Consider the following 22,109-nt stretch of genomic DNA (forward strand, 5'->3'; position numbering starts at 1 on the left):
GGGTAGCATATTGCTTGGGACATTGTTGGATGTAGACATAGCGTAGGACATAAAGGAAGCATGATAAACCCAAACTGGGAGACAGGAAAGAGCTAAACGTGGGTAAGGCATCATAGGAGGCAAGAAGGAGAGGAAACCAGAGAAATAATGTACCTGCTCATTTCAGCTTACATTCTAATGGGAATAGTGACACATAGATGAGGTGCTGGTAGGGGGAGTTTGGTGGTGAACTGGTAGCCCTGGCTGAACTGGTGTGTTTTAGGTACCATTTAAAGCATTGCAGACTGGAGGAGAGTGTGATAGAATGAGGAAGAAGGTACTAGAGATGGGTTGTAGCGTGTGAGCCTCCTTGGAGGCAGACATGAGGCTTGGTTACCACATTAGAGGAAAGATAGCTGTGAGCTAATCAGAGAGACCGTAAAAGAGTGTGAAGAATGTAGGAATGTAGGAGAGTGCAGAGGGCAGGGGCTTTGTAGGTGGGGTTGAGGAGTTTGGGTGTTATCAGTTTAGAGGTGATACTATAGAATTAGTTTACCAGGTGAGGAGGGGTAGAGGGAGAAGAAAGCATTGTGTTGTACATTGGCATGTTGAGAGCCCAGGAGAAGAGGGTAGTATACAGATATGCCCACATACATCTATCCTCTACACTACATGTTGCGCCACACATAACGCCGGAGCTCAGTGTGACTCGGTAGCGCCAAGCGTCTTTTCATGCTTCTTTTTATCTTCAAATGTATCTTATTTGCTCAAGCAGCTTCTGCTGATTAAAATGATATGCAGCGTGCCCATGTTCTCTGAGTGACTGCGGATTACAGTGTCAGCGGCTGTAACCAGGACCGGTGCAAGGTTTCAAGACGCCCTAGGCAAAGGTTCACAACGCCGCCCCTGCTTTCTCCAAACCCTAACCCACACATACACTCCAGCTATCTTGTAGTACACAAACGGAAGTTAGACTGCAGTTGCAAAAAGATGCACAGGTGCACTGAAAAAATGCAAATTGCAGCCAAAAAGGCCGCATATTCCATTTACATCTGACTCTAAGGTCTTTAAAGCTTACAAAAAACGATAAAACAGACATATTAGCAAACAACAACAACGTCTGTTTAACAAAAATTATACTTTGATAAGCCCAGCAAAAAAAGAAATACAGTATATATTTATATTTGCATTAAAGACCATATTATGAATAACAAACATAGCAAAGGATTTGTAAAAATAAAATAAATCTCACCTAAAAGGAGGCTGACATTTCAGGATGTCTGTGTGTCCTTTTACCAAGACCTCTTACAGCAGGAGGAATGCAGAGTAGTAGATATGAAGGGATCTTCCTATGTTCCATAGCCTCCACTGTCCAGATCCCTATCTGCCCACATGTCATGCACACTTATAGTGCTTGGGAGACCTTGAGATGCTCTATCTCCAGCAGCAGGGAGTAGGGAGGGAGTGACACAGATGTGTTTGTAAACCTCAGCAAACAAAAGTAAATAACTGCAGGTGCTGAAATCTTGGGTGGACACAACACAGTACTTACCTCCAGCCTGTCTCTCTCAGCATGCAGTTGCTGCTCTCTCCCATCACAGACCAGCTCTTCGACTCAGGGCCATATGCAATTTGAAGCAAAAAAGCCGTTATCGGCGATAACTTATCGCTGATGACGTCCTTTTCGCCTATTTTCATTATCCCTGTATTCAATATCAAAGTCTATTTGCACCGGCGAAAAGTCTTTGAAAATAAAACGGGGATAACTTTTCACCACTGAATAGGTTGCGAAAAAAAGTGCAGAATTGGGGTTTAGGGGTGCAGCCTTAAAAAAATTGCTTGCACCCCTGGGAGAGTCCCCTAAAAAAGATTTGTGTCGAAAAAAGTAAAAAAAAAAAAAAAAAAACACCCCAAAAAATAAAGTTTAAATTTAGGGTGAAAAAAATAATATGGGGAACAAGTTTGAAAATAACAAAATTAATTCAGGGGGGGGTTCCCAAATATGCGGCAGGTGTTTTCTTCATTGCGGGTAGTAGCAGCAGGTGTATTTTTGAAGAATTTTAAAAATGCACCGTAGGGACTTAAAAATATGCTTGCACCCATTTTCATGTACTCCAAATTTGATGCACCTAGCTAGTTTTTTTTTTTTTTTTTTTAAAGTGCTCTTCTTCACCCCTTCTTCCCTGTCGGGAAAAAAGCACCTGCCGCATCTAATTTAAAAACCACACTTACCTTCCGCAGGCCAAAACAGGGGTACCCATAATAATCCCCCATGTCAGGACATCTTTAGGGGGGTCCCTGGATGTTTTCCCGAAAATTTCTGATTTTTTTTCGATACCTTTCCGCCGGGTCCCGTTTTCGCAGCTTTCAAATCGAATGCGGGGATAAAGCGGGCACACGCCTGATACTTTATCCCCGTAAAACCTCCGATGTTGAGCGAAAAGTCCAGCCCGGACTTTTTGCTCCCATATTGAATACCCCCCTCAGTGTTTCATTTAGGGGGCGGAGTTACTTTGTGCCTGGCTGGGGAGTGAGGGAGGAGGAAATGGCAGGGGACGGGAGCTGCCGAGCTGTGTGTAAAGAGAGACCGCACAGCACATGTGTGTGGCTAGCCCAGAGACAATAGCAGGGGAAAGCAGCAGCAACTGCATCTGCTAGCACCCGGCCCGCTGCTGCCACCAGCATCATGGAGATGCAAGTTCTGTATGTCCCCATCAAAGACATGCTTATGGTAGGCGGACTTGGCGCCCTCTAGACAGCTGCCTAAACCTGCCTAATGGAAGCGACGGCCATGGCTGTAGCACTGTAATGTAGTGTTTAGCATGCAGATACACCAGCAGATGCACAGAGAACATAGGCATGCTGCATATTATTTTAATCAGCAGAAGCTGATTGTGCTATCTATTCACATCACTGTGTGAAGAAGACGCATTTGAAAGTAAAAAGACGCACGAAAAGACGCTCAGTGCTACCGAGTTACGCCACGGCATGGTGCGACTAGAAGGGCTGTTTAACGTGCCAGGAGGCTAGATGTATGTGGACACATCTGTTCAGTGTTGAAGGCTGGAGAGAGGTCCATAAAGATAAGCAGAGAAATGGTTACAGGGAGAAGAGAGATTTGAAATTAATTCAAGAGAGAGGCAGTAGTTGAGAGAGATGAATTCAAGAATCTGATCATTCCAGTCCATGTGTAACTGTTGGGCCAGTGGAGCCCTGATGTGTGCGCATTAGCCAACACAGCGGAGGGAGCTGGCAGAGCCATATTCAATCAGGATGTCATTTTATGATCACTATACTATACTGTTCATTTCAGGTATAGCCAGTATATAATAATGATCATATTGGTGTGATTCTGCACTCATAAACCAGCAACTGATGTATAGGTGTGCCTGGTACACAGACCTTATTGAGCTTCACTGCAGGATCTTTGGAATCCTCCCAGCTGACAGGTATACTGTGCATGCGGCCGCTGCTGGCTTCCCTTTTCCGTTTTGGCAGCTGGTTAGCGCTTCCTTCTCATGGGTCTTTAGTACATAGCTTTCAAGGGAATTTACAGCAGAAGAATCTCTATTATATTATATAATAATGACCGATAAATAGTACATCCCAGCAATGACTAATATATTGAAGAACACAGCATATTTTGGAAAATAGTCCCAATATAAGGCTAATGATGATAAATTAGAAGTTCCTCCCTTGCACTTATTGTAACTTACTAACTTCTTATTATTAAAGCACTACAATAAATCACAGTAAGAAATATTAACACATTCGAACAAAGAGTTATGGGGAATAAAAAATACAGAAGTCAATAACAAGTATTCCAATGTCAAACAGTAAAGTTAAAGCAAGAATTCAACATCATTTTGTTACTTTGGAAATAGTCATTTAAAAAATGTTCTCCTTATCCTGTTCCTCTATACTATATAGATTAGAAATCCAATATCTATATAATTATATAGAGAAAAGAATGTTAATAAATAAAAGGAAGGGCATGGAGCTATGCAGCAAACGTCTGACATAAAGAATATATGAAAAATTTAATTCATACTTTAAGTATCTAATAATTTAGGAGGATCATGGACAGCATGCGGTACTCATGAAACAATGTAGTTTTAAATTAATCCTCTATGTGCCTCTGAAAGTCTTGTGAAAGAATGGCAATATAACTCTCCCATGTATCAAACAATGTTGGTATCAATCTCTCTTTATCCAAGGTGGTTTCCAACCAATCCTTATAAAATGTAAAAGCACTTATCCCTAATTAGCCTTAAGGTTGGTGGGATCAGAGTAATCCAGGTTTTTAATACAGTCTTCCGTGCTGCTGCACTAATCTAATGGCTAGTACTAATTTCTTACACCCTTTTGATTCTCTGTCCGCTGGGCATAATACCAAAGAGCACATACTTGCCCGAAAACGGTAAATAATTCACTAACTTATCTATAGCAAATTGTCTGACTTGAAGCCAGAATTAGGAGGAGTGGGCATCTCCAAAAATAATATACTATATTTATACTATATACTTGCGGTATGTGACAATTGCAAGCATTCGTGTGAAGAGGACATTCCTGCCAAAGATTGGGGGTGAGCATGGAGAGCCTTAACTAGTACCTCACAGGAGAGTGTAACCTTTGACTCATGCCAGAGAAAGTGTGAGTGATCAATAATTGTATGCAAAGCAGCATAGTGTATAGATATAGCCTGTTGCAAAGTCAGTGGAGGCCGAAGTAACACATTAAACTGATGCTGCCAGTCCCGCATGCAAAAATGCAATGGTGCAGTGTCTAAGAAGTGTATAGTTGTCCACCACCTGAGCAAATGTCATCAGTTTTCTAGAGGGGTAATCTACAAGATTACCAATATACTTCGCCCCTTCTTTTAGCCATACATTAAATTTAATTTCTGCTCAACTGTTTTGGAACCCAGAGTTTTCCAGAAATGGCAGAAACAAAGATCTGTGAGTGTAAAGATTATATCTATGTCTCAGGATATGCCACAATCTATGTGTGGTCCATAGCAGTGGTTGTCCCTCACCTCCTGGAAGATTTCAGCATCATGTTGGTGAAGGAATCTGAGGAAATTGCTCCTTACCAGGAAATGTTTCTCAAGGGAAGAGTGGGCGTACATATCTCTATTGTGTATCCAATAACGCAAATACCTCAAAAGATTAGCGTGATTGTAGTGTAGCACATTTGGGAAGTTAAGCTCCCGTTAGATTTTGATTGCTGCAATTTTACTAGAACTATGTGTGGTTGTTTACCCTTCCAAATAAACTTTCTAAATAAAGTATGAAGATTTTACACATCTGCCTGTGTAAGCAGAAGAGGCAAACTTTGCAGCAGATACATTAAGCATGGAAACGTGACCATTTTAATCAGGCTATTGCTTCCAAGGTTCATTAGTAGAAAATGCTCTTCTCTAGTTCTGTTGAAATGGCAGAAATCGCTCCAGTGATATTAATACAATGTAAGTTTGATGGACGCTTTGGGAGTTGAGAGCTATCGGATTTTACCCATGTCAGAGAGAAGTGACCGCTCCAAGCAGGTGTAGTGATTTTAGGATGTAAATAGAGACTCAAGGACTTAAGGCCCCTACACACTAGATGATATCTTTAACGATTTGGCTGATTCCAATGCATCGGAATGGCATATCGTCCAGTGTGTACACTCTATTACGATCCCGATGCGTGTTCCCACGGGTCGTTGGTCGCATCTCCAGATCTTTTGTACATGCAGGAAGATCTGTCAATGTTGTTAATGATTCTCCTCTTATTGTGCAGTGTGTACGCACTACCAAATGACAAATGATATGTCGTCAGACCTGTACGAAGCGACCGTCACTTAACAGACATTCCAACTCCCCTCCCATGCCTGCTTTAGACATAGATGCATGCACAGATCAGTGAGATCCGTGCATGTATCTGTATAAAAAGGACTTTCTTCTTCTGGGTCCATAGGGGGTCCACAGGGTTGACCTTGGGGTATAGTTTGGGAACCAAATCCGGGCACCATGCAGTTAAAGCTTTCAGCTCCCAGGATGCACTTGGTCCACTTTCCCAATAATCCCGCCCCCAAGCCAGAGGCACCTCAGTTTTAAGTTGGTGCCCGGCCGAAGTCGGGTCACCGTTAACGCAGGGGGGGCTGATTAGTAGCCCCTAAGCTACTTTTTATTTTATGAGTTTAAAGTTTTTTATTTAATTTTAGACTCTTCAGAGCGGCAGCGTCTGACTGTCCATAGGACGTCCAAGCTGCCATTTCTCCACCCCACCGGCGCCGAGACGCCAGTACAGATCTGGGAATCTTGGCGGAACCCCAAAGTCTGTACTAGCCGGACTCTGCGGGCGCCCAGGAGATAGGTAAGGTAAGCTTGCGGTGATCCGCGCATTTATGCAGTCCGATGCCTCCGGTCTCTGGGGACAGACCGGAGGCGCTGGCAGTGGTGGCGGGCCCCCTTCATACCCCGCGTGTCCACTAGACCACCAGGGCTATAGCCTTCGCAGACACTGAATCTGGGCAGTTGAATGCAGTGCCATTTGCAGGATATTATATGTAATGTTTATGTATATATATTTCTGCATTGTATGTGACTTATGCTAGTGCTGACTGTCTGTGCTTTATTCCCTCACCTGTCAGTATATATCTATCCCTTTTCTTTACAATCTGCCCTAATACAGGTGTACTTAGGTTGGTTCTGAGACCTCACATATATATACTTGTCAATAATTGTGAGGTTTGTCACATACTGTTGCATGCTGCACGTTGCCATATTTTAGATGAGTGTTGCATACGCTGGTAATGGGTCCCTGCAGCTAATCCTAGCGTCAGTCAGGACCAGTATAATGCTGCTTGATATTTCCACAAGGATGACCAGAAAATAGAGCACAATACTGTACCCATTTTTCATTCAAGTCATGGACTGCAGGTTTGTGTACGGAGGATTGACTCAGAAAGGGTTATGTATACTGCGCCGTCTGGGCCCCTTACAGGATCCCCTTGGGCGGTTTCTTTCTCAAGAGCCTGGCCTCAATTGCAGATCGCCTGGTGGCCCACATTTTCGTAACTTACTTGGGGTTACTTTCAGCTCAGGGTATCTCGCAGTTTCTTGCGGGTTACTCCTGTGACACAGACTATCGCTCCCTACCGGGGTTTTTCACAGTACATGCAATTCCCTCAGGTACCACTAGAGTCTGGCATTACCCTTGTAGGGATTGTCAAAGCAGCCACCCTGGTTGGATGTCGTTTCTATGAAACACAAAATGGTGTAATAAAACACCTTGTGGTTACTTCCCAGTCTGCACTGCTGTCTAACATGGATCGTCAGCCAAGGGTGAACTGGATGATGTATCTGACTGCTTCCCTCTCACACGAGGGGGAGCCTAAATCCAGTATTATCCCTGCTTTGGTGCTGGCGGTCAAGTCCATCCTAGTTATAGAGGATGTCGAACCTGCACCTAAATCAAAACACCCTCAGTTTCAGCATTGTTGTCTTCGGCTGTGTTCCCCTTCTCTGACCAGCGAGTGGATCACATGGCGGGAATCTGGCTATCACTACAAAAGAGGCATCACAAAAGCGTTTGGCCTTATGTTTCCCATTCCCTGAGGGTCATTACAAGTAATAGGAATCACCTCCTCGGGTGGATTTTCATGTTACTTGTCTGTTTAAGAGCGCTACTACGCCTCCCGTTACTGCCCGGACGGATTTGGCGGATCCATAGCTGGTAACGTTGCCTGAAATCTATATACTCACTTTCAGGGGTTTTTGCCCGTCCAACCATGGCTTTCGCATTGGTTGGCTAATGTTATTGAGTCCTGGGCTGATGCATTTGTAGAGCTGTTTCCCTCAGAAACTTCTGGGGATCAGATGTCTTTTGTTGCTCACATAAAAAATGCAGTTTCATATGTTTGAGTACCTATATTGGATGCCAGTCTCCTCACCTTCAGGGTTTCAGTTGCAACTGTATCCGCCGCCGTACCCTATGGCTGCGCTCTTGGAAGGCAGAGGTGGACTCCAAGATAGACCTTAAAATGGATACCCTATATTGGGAAGATCTAGTTTGGTCCTAACCTTGACAAGATTGTAGTAACGTTGGAGGTATCACTAACGGTTAAATTTCCGCCTTCAGCTACTCCCACTACAAGGCCTCGGACTAAATCTGTTGAGTCTTTTTGTCCTCAGGGACAGCCTAAAGGCCAGTCTTTTCCTAGGCTGTCAGCCTCCACGAGGGCCGCCATACCCGATACCGAGCAGACCTGAACATTGAGACGTCCTGCTTCTAAACCTAAGGATTAACCTTCATCCTGACGGGACAGGTCATCATCTGGGGGATCCCAGAGGGAGATACCGACTTTTTCAGTTCACCCATTGCTGGTGTCAAGTCACCACGGATGCTTGGGTAAGAGTTGATTTCTCTCACGGGTACGCCCTTTCATTGTTCAGACGGCCTCCCCACATGTTTTGCTACACAGGCCTTCTTCAGACCCGAACAAGGGCCTTACAGATCCAGAAAGCTATACAGTCCTTGCGGTAAGCAGGGGTCATTATGGCAGCTCTGCTATCTCAGCGAGGGACTGCTTATTCTACTTTCTTTCTGGGGCAGAGGCCGAATGGTCCTCATTGGCCATATCTCTATCTCAAATCCCTGAACAAAGGTGCCTAGGTTCAGGAGAGAACCACTACGCTCCATCATCCGAGCTGTGGAACCTGGGTACTTTATGGTATTGCTGGATATTAAGGACGCGTTCCTACAGGTACCTAGAGAGCCCTCTCATCAGCGTTCGCTCAGGTTTGCTGTGCCACAGCAACACTTCCAATTTTTAGGCTCTGCCCTTTGGCCTGTCCACAGCCCCACCAGGGTTTACCAGATTTATGACTTTTGTGACGGCCCACCTGTTCAGGGTATCCGACTGCTCTTGTATCCGGACGACCTCCTGCTCTTAGCAGGATCACCAAGATACTTTAAGGCCAGTTCCAGTTAACCATTGTTTTCCTTCACAAGCACGAATAGTTAATCACCTGGGAAAAAGTCCTCCCTGAATCCCTCACAGGGTATGATTCATCTGGGAGCCCTGCTGGATTCCTTCTGACGTCAGACAAGATCTCCACTCTTCAACTACAAGTGCGCGGATGTCTCCACAGTTGACAAGTGTCATTACACTCTGTACTGCAGGTTCTGGAATCCAGGGTGTCTTCCTTCGGAAGGGTGAAATATGCTCAGTTCCATTCCAGGCCATTGCAAAAACTGATCCTCTACAGATGGAACGGGTTTCTCCAGTGGATCACTGTTCAGACGATGATGCTGTCTCCGGAGGTGCGTCTGTCTCTATCTGGGTGTCTATGGCCATCTCATCTAGGGTAATCCTTACTACAGACGCCAATCTCTGGGGCGTAGTGACTGGTCCGCACTCCTTTCGGGGCAGTTGGATGTCTGTCGATTTCGCCCTGCCAATCAACTTATTGGATCTTCAAGCTGTCTTGGGCTTTCACTCTGGCCTAACACATACTTCACGGTAAAGCTGTAAAGGTTCAGTCTGACAATGTCACAAAAGTGGCTTACATGTAGGAGACACTCGAAGTTGGGCAGCAATGATGGAAGTGTCACACATTCTGACACAGACCAAGGGTCTCCTCCCGGCCATCTCTGCAGTGTTCATTCTGGGAGTTCTCCATTGGGAAGCGGACTTCCTCAGCTGTCATGACGTGCATTCAGGGGACTAGTCTTTTCTCCAAGAGTGGTTTCAACTCCTAGTGAGCAGAGGGGGCTTCCCAGAGAGGTGATCCTCATGGCCTCCTTACTCTATCACACGCTGCCGGTGTTTGGGTCCAGACCTAAGGTGCTGAAGCAACCTTCGGTGACGCGATGTCAGTGAAGTGGTCCTTCAAATTTGTGTACCTGTTTCCTCTGGTCTCCCTTCTTCCTCAAGTTCTTCGGAAGTTCAATCAAGACGGCGGTACTGTCCTGCTGGTGGCTCCAGATTGACCCAGACGTCACTGGTACTATTTTTTCGGAGTCTCTCCATTGACACTCCTTTCCTGCTGCTTCAATATTCGGACCTGTTGTCTCAGTGTCCTTGCCTTTCCCTGGTCCTGGATCCGTCTTTGACTGTGTCCCTACTGTTGTCCTAAGGCTTCTCTGGCTCTGTCATCATCATGTTTAGAGCGTGTAGGCCAGCTTTTGCTGGGATCTACCTCAGAATGTGGCATACATAATTTTTATGGCATCGTACCTGTAGGTAGGATCCTCAGGTGTGTAGGATTTCCAGATGTTCTGGCATTCCTTCCAGCTGGCTTGAGTCTAGCCTTCCGCCTGGCCTCCCTGAAAGTGCGGGTCTCTGCAATGTCGGGATGGTTCGGATGTGGAATTGCTCCACTCTCTGGTATCCAGTTCCTTCTTTACGGGTGTTTTCTGGATATTTCCTCCCTTTATCCCCCCTAAAGGCTCCTGGGATTTAGCAGTGGCTCTTCATGCCCGCCTGGGGCCTTCATGTGAACCACTGGTTTGGATAATCCTTACGTGGGTTATGACTTAGACTCTCTTTCTTATGGTGTTTGCATCTGCCAGGAGAGTGTCGGAATTGGAAGCATTCTCATGGGGCTCCCTCTTCTGGATATTTCACCAAGACAGGGTTGTGAGTCGAACTTGCCCTGTGTTTCTTCCTAAAGGGGTTTTTGAGTTCCATATTATTCAGGTACTTATTGTACCGACATTTCAGTCTCCAGTCCTATCGGCTGGGGTGGCCTCATTGACTGTGGTCCGGCCTCTCAGGATTTACGTGGTCCGTTCAAGTTCCTTCAGGAAATCAGACTCGTTATTTGTGGTCTATGGATTTCTGGATTTCACAGGAAAGGATGTCCGGCCAGTAAACAGATATTGACTGGATGGCTTTGTATGCCTATCTCAGGGGCCTACACATACGAAGGCCTTTCTGTTTCTGTTGATGCTTATTCTACTCGGACTGTGGGCCCTTCGTGGGTGGCTCGCTGTGGAGCCTCGGCTGTTCTGCCTTGCAAGGTGGCCACATGGTCTTCTGTCCGCACCTTTTTAAGGTAATATGCATTGGATTCCTTTGCCACTCAGGATGCCTCCTTTCGGCGACAGATTCTCCTCTCAGCGCAGGAGCGTCCCCACCCTTATAAGGACTGCTTTGGGACATCCCTAAGGTCAACCATGTGGGCCCCCTATGGACCCTGAAGAAGAAAATGAGAGATATGGTAAGAACTTACCCTTGTTATCTCGCTTTCTTCGAAGTTCATAGGGTCCACAGGGCACCCACACTGACGCACCTGGCTTCATATGGGCTGTGTTACTGGTCACCGGTTTCCCGTCTCCTTCTTTGTGAGTATGGTTCTTGAGTGTTCCAGTCTTCTCTCTTTCTTTCCTCCTTCGGCCTTTGGCTACTTACAAACTGAGGTGCCTGTGGCTTGGGGGCGGGGTTATAGGGAGAGTGGACCCAGTGCATCCTTTGAGCTGAAAGCTTTAACTGCGTGGTGCCCGGATTTGGTTCCCAACCTATACCCCAAGGTCAACCCTGTGGACCATATAGACTTCGAAGAAAGAGAGATAACAAGGGTAAGTTCTTACCATATCTCTCATTTTTCGGAGTCCTGTTTGTGTAAATACGGGGGACAACAGGCGTATGGGTCCTCCTGTATTTGGTACAATCAGCACTGGGCTCAGTGAGCCAGTCCTGGTTTTGGAAATACAGGGGACAAAATTTTGTAGGGGTCCCCTGTATTTTCCATAACCAGCACCAGACTCTATTAGCGGGGGTGTAATGCCACAGCCAGGGAGTGACTGGGAGTAACCTTGCCTCCATCCCTGTTGCATTATAGATGGATCACCCAGGACCCCATTTGCCAGTAAAGTCACGGATGGCATAGAATAGAAATAATGACAATAGGACAGGGTTTCCCAACAACGGTCCTCAAGGCACACTAACAGTCCTGGTTTTAAGGATAGCCATACTTTAAGCACAGGTGACTTAATTAGTATCCCAGTTAATTTGATTTAACCATCTGTGCTGCAGCATGGCTATCACTAAAACCAGGACTGTTAGTGTGCCTTGAGGACCGAGGTTGGGAATGACTGCAATAGGATAAAAGACCAAAGACTAATTTTTCTACGACTGTAAACAAATAGGGCTAGGCCACAGTATCAAAAACCTTGGTTGTGACTAAACTTAGCAGCATAGCAGCATGCCCTTAACCACCTACCTAGCACGGTCACATGCGACCGCACCAGGGCGGGCTTTCCCTGTCCTTCTCTCCCTCCCCTCCCCCCCCTGCTGGCAGCAGCCTGGCAGCTGCAAACAGGACAGAGCAGCTGCTGGGCAAATCGAAGGTTGCACTGTAGGTAATTTTATTTTTATTATGGCGCTCCTGTACGATCAAGACTCGATATGGGGCCCCCGCTTAGGGATGGTATACTATACAGTATACTAGGGATGGCCACAGACCATCGATTGTTTGCAAATGGTAATGAAACATCGGTGGTCTCAAACAATCTATGGTTTCTATTGATGGTTGAACCCATCGGCCATCAATGGTACAGCTGTCAATGGCCATCATTGCAGTATACCATAAGAATTGCTATTTTTATTGAATACGATGTTTAAAAAAATATTTTTCTTTATAAAATTGTGTTGGATAAGTTTTAAAAAGATGTTCTTGACCTTAGTCAGTCATAATAAAAAAAATTAAAATTTCTGAGCGGTTTTTGGGAAAAAAAATTGTCAGTTAACTGCAACTGCAGCTATGGCAGTGTGAATAGCTTACACGGAGTGTCGAACAAGGACAAATACCTATCTGGTGGGGCAGCAATAATTCTGATGTTAAAATCCGTATTAAGGAAAGATATTTGTCTGTAAGAAATCCACTAAGAGGTGTTTTTTCCTGGTTGGGAATGAGTGTTGTAAGCGACTCGGTACTTTCGGCAGAGGCTCCCGGGGACCTTGCTAGCCGGTCCCACGGGAGGACCCCAAACTGCAACGCAGACTTCAGGGGACAGTTTAGCAGTCTTACCTTCAGTTTCAGGGGATAAACCGGAGGTGGTGAGTGGGAATCGGTATGACAGAATGTAATACTGACGACTGAAGGCAGAAAACTGAAGATCCTGACAGGGTGAATATTTTAACTATACCTAACCCTCTTTCTCCCTTAGTGCCTAACGCTAACCTCCCCCACAAGGGTGCCTAAACCTAACCCCCGTCCCCGCACCCTAACCCTCCATGGGGTTCCTTAAACTTTACCTCCCCCCCAGGGGTTCCTAACCCCCCTTCCCCTAGCCTAACCCTCTCCTGGGAGGGTTCCTGACCCTAAGTCCCACCGGAAGCCCCTAAACCTCCACCACTGCGCGATTGTCCTCTTCCCAACGCCCGGCTTACCTTCGTTTGGTATGCTGGGCGTCGGAATTTCGGTAGGTGGCTAATGATAGGCGTCGGGATTTCGAAGCCTATCATTAGTCCCATGCCGCGATTTCACAGTTGGAAAGCTGGTGGGCAGCATTTCGACCGCCGGCTTCCTGACCGCATACCGCTGAGTGTGAACACCTAGAACTGGCTGGGGGATTCACTAGACCACCATGGACACCATCTAGACTGGGAATCCAGTTCCCCGGGGGTTAAAAATCAGCATGGGTAGGTCAGCCATTCCGTTTCAGCAGCCGCTAGGCGCCATTCCACCGTGGTCTCGCCGCACAGAGCTGCTCTCCTCCTCAGACCCCGCACTCTCAGAGATCTCCGGCGGCCATTTTCTCTAATGCACAGCCACATGCTGGGTCTGGTCCCCTTACATACCTCTCCATGGAGTCAGGTTATGTAGTGCTGTAGCCTACCAGCCACTGGGTCTCTGTACCACTTGGTCTGTGTAGTTGAATGTAGTGCCCTTTGCAGCCATATTATTTCTGCATTGTATGTGACTTATGCTAGCACTGTCTGTCTGTCTGTTTTCCATATACTGTCAGCTTATATCTTTCCCTTTTTTTCTCTTATAGCCCTAATATACCGGTGTACAAGGGTCAAAAGCTACTGCACTTCACATATACTTATATTTGTGAAGGTTGTCACATACTGTGCAGTTGCACTCCACTCAGGGCCATATCTGAACAGTGATCTCCTGCAGTTTATCTAAACCATAGGTAGAATCACTATAGTGCATGCCCACTTGTGTTTGGTGATTGTCACATACTTTGGTGGTTGCATATTGCTCAGTGCCATACTGTGTGCTGTACTACTTTGCAGCTATGTCTAGCAAGAGTAGCAAGCAAGCGGCTGCACCTATACTGCTATCCTCAGTGTTAGCAAATACGCGCTATAGCGCGTATTTTACCCGCTATCGGGCACTGGGGACCCACTTTTTTAAAGTAGCCGGGTCCCCGGGGACGCGCTGTGCTGTGGCCAATCCCTGACAGCTGGCTGCAGCACAGCACATCCCCCTGCAGAGACAGACATAACGCTGTCTGTTAGAGCAGCCAATGAGAGTCAGATAGACTCATTGGCTGTTGTTGTGGAAAGCCGTGCTGGGATCAAGTGTCTGATCCCAGCATCGGCACAGCGTCCGTGCCCGGCGCTGGGACAGTGTTTGTTCCCAGCGCCGGGTAAGCCACCGTGGCGACCTGGTGAAGGGACCGCCTGGTCCCTTCCACCTGTGGCGGCGAGAGAAGCTTGGCTCCAGGCGCGAGCTGAGCGGAGATCGCTGCCCGGAAGCCAAGTAGCGGCGGCAATTGTTTGGCACTGGCCGCAAGCTTTTGGCTCGCGGTCCAGCAGCCAATAGGAGGCAGACGCGATGAGCCAATCGTGGCTCGCCGCGTCATAGCCCCGCCCACTCACGGCATCTTGAATAACGCCGCTGAGCGGGAACTTTCAGTCCGTCGGCGGAGGGGAGGAGTGAAGACCTCCCGAAGAGAAGAGCGGCTCGGCAACAGTTCCGGCGGACGCGCAGGAGGCCAGAAGGAGGCGTGATCAAGAAGGAAGAGGCAATGCCGCTGGCCAGGGAGAGCCAGCGGCAGAAGACTGAAGCTGAGGACCAAAGAGGACTGCGGGGGAGGAAAGCAAAAGAGCTAACGAAGCTCCCCTCCGCAGCCTCTTTCACCGTACCAGTAGGCGGCCTTGGGCCACCGGTATTTTACTCCTTCCTAGACCACCAGGGTTGTCGGGCACTAGGCCCGTGGCATAAATTCAGACAATAGGCCTGTGGGTCTATAGGCGGGCACAAGGCCCAGGCAACATAGGGGGCATTAGGCCCAATTGAAGGTATATGCCCCCCAAATAGGTGTGTGAGTTGGGCATTAGGCCCAGGTCACTAGAGGGCCCACCTATTTGCCCTTTAGTGGCCTGGGCCTAATGCCCAGGTCACTCACACCTATTAGGGGGGCAGATACCTTCATTGGACTGCATAGGTGGTGTGACAGGCATACGGGGGGCACCTTGGGGGACTGCTACTGGGGGCACTGCACAGGGGAACTGCTACTGGGGGCACTGCACAGGGGGACTGTTACAGGGGGACTGCTGCTGGGGGCAGTGCACAGGGGGACTGCTGTGGGGGGCAATGCACAGGGAGACTGCTGCTGGGGGCAATGCACAGGGGGACTGCTGCTAGGGGCAATGCACAGGGGGACTTCTGCTGGGGGCAATGCGTAGGGGGACTGCTGCTGGGGCAATGCATAGGGGGACTAAAGGGCATTAATGTGCGGCATAATGTGTAAAGGGCATTAATGTGCGGCATAATGTGTAAAGGGCATTAATGTGCGGCATCATTTTGTAAGGGGTATTACTGCATGGCATAATGTGTAAAGGCTGGGCTTTGCTGTGTGGCATAATGTGTAAAGGGCATTAATGTGCAAAATAATGTGTAAAGACCGGGCATTTATCCTTTGATAAATATGCCTGTTGCCTAAAGTGGCTAACCATAATATCACTTTAAAACGGGACACGTGAATTAATTACAAAGGTTCTGTGACTGGCTGACTTCATGCCTAGATTTCACCTGGTTTTAATGAGCCACAGAACCTGTGTAATCCATGAGCGTCCCAATTTAAAGGGATGATATGGTAAACCTACTTATTCACTATAGGTTTTGTGAACAGACAAGTCATTTTACCTGAAAGATCATGGAGGCATTAAAACATGAATTTAAGGGGCTTGTGGGGATATCTGATGCTGTTGGGGCTATCAGATCTGCATTTTAGGGGCATGTGGGGATGTGTGGTGGCATGTGGGGAGGTCTGAGGCATATGGGGAGCTCTAAAGCATAAATTATGATGGGACCCAGAAATGGTCCGGTAGGACCCCATTTTTTTTTTAAAGTGGTGGGTCCCTGGGACCCACAAATTTGGTCACTCACTGCGATCACTGATTATACAGAGCCTGTACAGCAAGTTTATCTGAGGAGGATTTAATTCAGGACTGACTTTGTGCAAAGTATTATATTTCACCAGGCCTGTCAGTCCCTCCAGCCCCTGCCCAAGAGCCTCCCTGGGCCTCCTTGTGTCAGGTGCTGACTAATATTGTGGACCGCCTAGCAGTCCCGGCAGTTATTCCCCGTACGGGGTTACCACAACAGGTCCAAGCAATGCAGGTACCTCCAATGCCATCTCCGTGGGTAGATATGTTCTCTTCTTCAGTAAAGAGTCTGGCGACTACCTCTACAGCCTTTCAAAATATGTTGCAAGGTGAGAAGCCCCTACCTAGTTAAATTACTAAGCGTCCCGTGTTACCTTCACAGTCTACGCAACTCTCAGATTCTGAACTGTCATCTGAAGAGGCAGACGATGCTGATCTTTCTAATACTGAGTCTCCCTCAGGGGAGGAAGAACACCAGTCTAGAGTCAATATACCGGCTTTAGTGCGAGCGGTCAAATCTGTCCTCCAGATGACAGATGATGAGCCCACCCCCAAACCAAAACACCCGCTGTTTTAAAAACAAAAGGTGGTTTTGGCAGAGTTTCCTCACTCAGATCAGCTTTCGGAACACATGACAGCAGTTGGAATACTCCTGGTAAAAAGTTTCATCCCCAAAAGCCAAAAGCGCCTGATCTCTTTTTATCCTATTCCGGTAGCTGACTGTGCCAAATGGGAAGCTCCCCCTGCAGTAGATTCCCATCTCACACATTTTCATAAAAGCTCTATTTTACCTATCTCTACAGCTTCCTCACTGAAGGACCCAATGGATAGGAAGATTAAGGCTGGCCTAAAATCTGTGTATTCTCTTAAAGGAGCTATTGCTCGTCCAGCTTTGGCCACGTCCTGGGTGGCTAAGGCCATTGAAGTCTGGGCAGATGCTCTAGAGGAATCATTCTCCTTAGAGGCCTCTCAAGAATAGATGTCCTATATAGCCTACATCAGGGATGCTGCCTCCTATTTAGGAGAATCGACTTTGGATAGTCTCCTGGCCTCCAAAGCCTTGGCTACTTCAGTGGTTATCTGCCGTAGTCTTTGGCTTCGTTCATGCAAGGCGGATACTGACACCAAGAAGGCCTTAGAGTCTCTACCCTACACTGGGGAGATCCTGTTTGGCCCTTACTTGGATAAGCTCGTAGCTACATTGGTAGCATCAAAAACTGCTTTTCTACCCTCAGCATCCACGCCCAAACCTCAGATCCGGTCCTTTTTTTCCCAAGGCAGGGCTAAAGGTCAATCCTTTCCTCGACACTCAGCTTCCACTAAGGCCTTCAAGACCAATTCTGCAAATACCCAGCCGGCAAATCTGAGGACAAGCCTTCAGCCTGAAGGGACGGGCCTCCCCCTGGGAGATCCCAGAGTAGGAGGCGGACTTCTGCAGTTTGCCCAGCATCGGCATCTGAGTACCACAGTCGCCTGGGTACAAGAAGTGGTCTCTCACGGGTATGCCATATCTTTTGTAGTAGGCCCTCCTTCGTATCCATACAAGGCCCTGCTCCTCCAAAAAGCCATTCAGTCCTTGCTGCAAATGGAGGTAATAATTTCAGTTCTGCTGTCACAGCAAAGGAAAGGTCATTACTCCACCCTGTTTCTGGTTCAGAAACCAAACAGGTCTTATCGCCCTATCCTCAATCTAAAATCTCTGAATAAGTTCATCAGAGTGCCCAGATTTCGTATGGAAACACTCTACTCTATTGTCCTAGCTATGGAGCCTGGGGACTTTATGATATCTCTGGACATTCAGGATGCTTACCTACAGCGCCCTTTCGCCAGCAATACCTTTGGTTTGCTGTCCTGAGCAACATTTTCAGTATCTGGCTCTGCCCTTTGGACCTTCTACAGCTCCACGGGTCTTTACCAAGATTATGGCTACCATGGCAGCCCACCTGCAGGTTCAGGGAATCCAGCTGCTCCCATACCTGGGCGACCTCTTGCTCTTAGCTAGCTCTCCAGAGGTTCTTTGCCACCATCTACAGGTAACCTTTGCTTTCCTGCAAAGACATGGTTGGCTAATCAACTGGAAAAAGTCCTCCCTGAGCTCTTCCCAAAAGATGGTCCATCTGGGGGCTCTTTTAGATTCTCAGACTCAGAGAATCTTCCTGACAGCGGACAAGATCTCCTCACTGCAACAACGAGAGTGCAGATTACTCCACAGTCGCCGAGTGTCAATTCAATCAGCAATGCAAATTCTTGGATCCATGGTCTCAACCTTCAACATGGTGGAGTACGCTCAGTTCCACTCAAGGCCCCTGCAACACCTAACCTCACCGGATCAGGTCCCAGGAGATCGTGCTCTTTCCAGAGATGCGTCGGTCCCTCTCCTGGTGGCTACAAACAGCACACCTAACCCAGGGTCGCCCCTTCTGAATCCCGGAATGGGTCCTCCTGACAGCTGATGCAGTGACTGGTCAACACTCCTTCCAGGGCCATTGGACATCAATCACCAGGGAGGCACTCGAAGTCAGTCAGCCATGTCAGAAGTGTCACGTATTCTCACATGGGCCGAATGTCACTTCCGGCCATCTCAGCGGTGTTCATCCCGGTATTTCTAAATTGGGAAGCAGATTTCCTCAGCCGTCACAACATGCATACTGGAGAGTGGTCTCTTCACCCAGAAGTCTGTCAACTCGTGGACAAGTGGGGCCTGCCAGAGGTGAAGCTCATGGCCTCCCGACACAATCGTAAGCTGCTGGTGTACAGGTCCAAAACAAGGGATGCAGAAGCTGCCTTCAGAGACACCTTTTCAGTGAAGTGGACTTTCCATCTTACCTATTCCCTCCAATCTCCCTGCTTCCTCGAGTCCTTAAGTTCAAGTTCAAGCAAGACAGAGGCACTGTCCTACTGGTGGCTCCAGCCTGGCCCAGACAACATTGGTACTCCGACCTTCAGAGCCTCTCCATAGACGCTCCTTTTCTACTTCCTCCACGGCCGGATCTGTTGTCTCAGGGTCCCTGTCTACATCTGGACCTGGGTCATCTATCTTTGACATCCCTCCTGAGATCCAAAGGGTTTTCTCACTCTGTGGTCCAGACTATGCTCAGAGTTCATAAGCCGGCAACTGCCTGGATCTATCACAGAGGGTGGCATACATTCTTCCAGTGGAGTAATACCAAAAACTACGACCCTCAAGTTTTTAGGGTCTTTAGAGTCCTGGCCTTCCTTCAAGCAGGACTGGACCTTGGACTTCATCTAGCCTAGATAAAAGTGCATGTTTCTGCTCTGTCCATCTGGTTCCAGTGCAGACTTTCTCCGCTGCCGGATGTCCACACCTTTCTCCAAGGTGTCCTCCATATTCAACCCCCTTCCTCCAGTAGCTCTGTGGGATTTGTCAGTGGTTCTCCATGCCCTTCAGGGCCCTCCATTTGAACCCCTGGATTCAGTGGAACCCAAATGGCTTACTGCAAAGACTTTATTCTGGCTATTGCGTTCCGCCCGTAGGGTGTCAAATATAGGTGTGCTTTCCTGTCACTCCCCATTTCTAATCTTTCATCAGGACAGGGCTGTTCTTCGAACTCGTCCTGGTTTCTTTCCCAAGGTTGTTTCTCATTTCCATATTAATGAGGAAATTGTAGTTCTGGCCTTCCAATCACCAGACCTCTCGTCAGATAAGGCCTCTTTGGATGTGGTCCGTGCGCTCAGGATCTACGTGGACCGTGCAAATTCTCTTCAGAAAACAGCTTCCCTATTTGTCCTTTATGGATTCCACAAGAGGGGCTGGCCAGCTAAAAAGCCGAACCAGGCCAGATGGATTCGCATGACTATCTAACAGGCCTATACGCAGGCAGGCCTTCCTGTACTGGCTACCATCACTGCTCATTCCACTCACTCTGTGGGTCCCTTGTGGGTAGCCCGCATGGTGCCTCAGCTGAACAGCTTTGCAAGGCGGTCACGTGGTCTTCTGTCCACATCATTCTCAGGTTCTATGCCTTCGATACCTTTGCCTCTCAGGATGCTTCATTTGGATGCAGGATACTCCTCTCAGCTCAGGAGCATCCCCACCCTTGAATACTGCTATAGGAAATCCCCATGGTATCTGTGTGTTTCCATATGGACCCTGAAGAAGAATATGAGTGTTATGGTAAAACTTACCTTCGTTAACTCTCTCTTTGAAGTCCATAGGGTCCACAGGGCGCCCGACCTGACTATCCTCGCTTCTCTGGATTGGGTTTCCTGGTCACCGGTCTCCGTCTCCCTAGTATGTGACTGTGATTCTTCTGTGTACCAGTCTTCTTTCTCTCTTTCCTCCTCCTTCCTTGGGCTTGTTACAAAACTGAATTGCCTCAGGCTTAGGGGTGGGGTATAGGGGGAAGGACCGGAGCATTCTGAAAGCTTAAAAGCTTGACTGTCTGGTGTTTGGTCCTTTACCACTATTTAAACCCCATGGTATCCCTGTGAACCATTTGGACTTTGAAGAAAGAGAGTTAACAAAGGTAAGTTTTACCATAACTCTAATTTTTTTATGGGTCTATGTAAGTGTAGGTAGATTGGCATTATCCAATAATTTGTCATGAAAGTGATCATCAGAGAGCTACATGGGTTCTGCCCATTGTCGAGTCTCTAATGGCCCTAATAAAGAAATCTTCCAGGGGAGTTTCTATTCTCAGGGGCATATCTACCCCTTGGCCAGGATGGCACTTTCCAGGGGCACCAACCACCCTCCAGTGCCACACCAGTAACACACATGTGCTGCGCCGTGGACAGTGATAGGGTGCTGGGCACCTGGCTTGAATGATAACTCGTGAGCGACGTGCCTGGCTGTGCTGTCCCATCCTAGTTTTTCCCGACCTATCAGGCAACCTGAACTGGTGTTCTCCTTGTGGGAGGTCATATGAGCAGAGCCAAAGGCAGCATGCACTGAATGCACCAAGAATATGTGCTCCCCTTTAGAATGTAAGCTCTCACGAGCAGGGACCTCTTCCCTCATGTGCTTCTCTTTACATGTTCTTTGACTCTTTACTCCCCATAAGGGCACCTAACACGTGACTGCCAACTCCCGGCTGCTTACTGTGAGTGCTTTAATCGCTATTGCAGCAATGTATATGAATCGTGTCCTTGTCCTGCACTGTAATGGACTGTAAGTTACTTGTTTCTTGTTCACTTATTAGTTCTTAGTACTATGTAAGGGGCTGCAGAACACTTGTGGTGCCATATAAATAAAGGATAAAAATAACATTAATGCAGCCTTGCTAGAATTAGTCCAACTCTGCCCCCAACAGCCCATACAGAAGAAAGACAAAAGAGGAAAGGAAGAAGAGGGTAAGTAAATAAATAAATAGAAAAAATTATATATATATATAATAATCCACAAGAGAGCGCATAAGCTAAAACTAGTAAATATTGATACTTTGTCAATTTATTATATTTATTCAAATATTTAAAATATTCCATATTATTATTAAACGTTTGATAATACTGAAGGGCAACCGGTGTTGTAACACCTATACCCTGGCATGCAGTTATGTCAGCAGTGCTACACCCACACTTTAGGGTATTTACCAAATAATATACAACCAAAAAATACCTTTTAAAATTTGTTATACAGCATATAATATATAACACACTTTTCAAAGAACATATTACATGACAGTTGGCTGCAGATATTCCTTAAGACAGTGATTCCCAACCTCGGTCCTCAAGGCACACTAACAGTCCTGGTTTTAGTGATATCCATGATTGTGCACAGATGGTTAAATCAAAATAACTGAGGTACTAATTAAGTCACTTGTGCTCTAGTATGG

The 22,109-nt window shown here is 47.2% G+C and overlaps 1 protein-coding gene across 7 annotated transcripts in view; it reads left to right on the forward strand.

Annotated features, from left to right (window-relative positions):
* The window catches only part of PTPRS (protein tyrosine phosphatase receptor type S), a 458,571-nt gene that overhangs the window by 420,803 nt on the left and 15,659 nt on the right, over positions 1 to 22,109 (forward strand). The window lies entirely within an intron of this gene.

The sequence above is a fragment of the Taudactylus pleione genome, unplaced genomic scaffold (assembly GCF_031769625.1).
Source record: "Taudactylus pleione unplaced genomic scaffold, aTauple2 ptg000399l, whole genome shotgun sequence".
NCBI classification, from domain to species: Eukaryota; Metazoa; Chordata; class Amphibia; order Anura; family Myobatrachidae; genus Taudactylus; species Taudactylus pleione.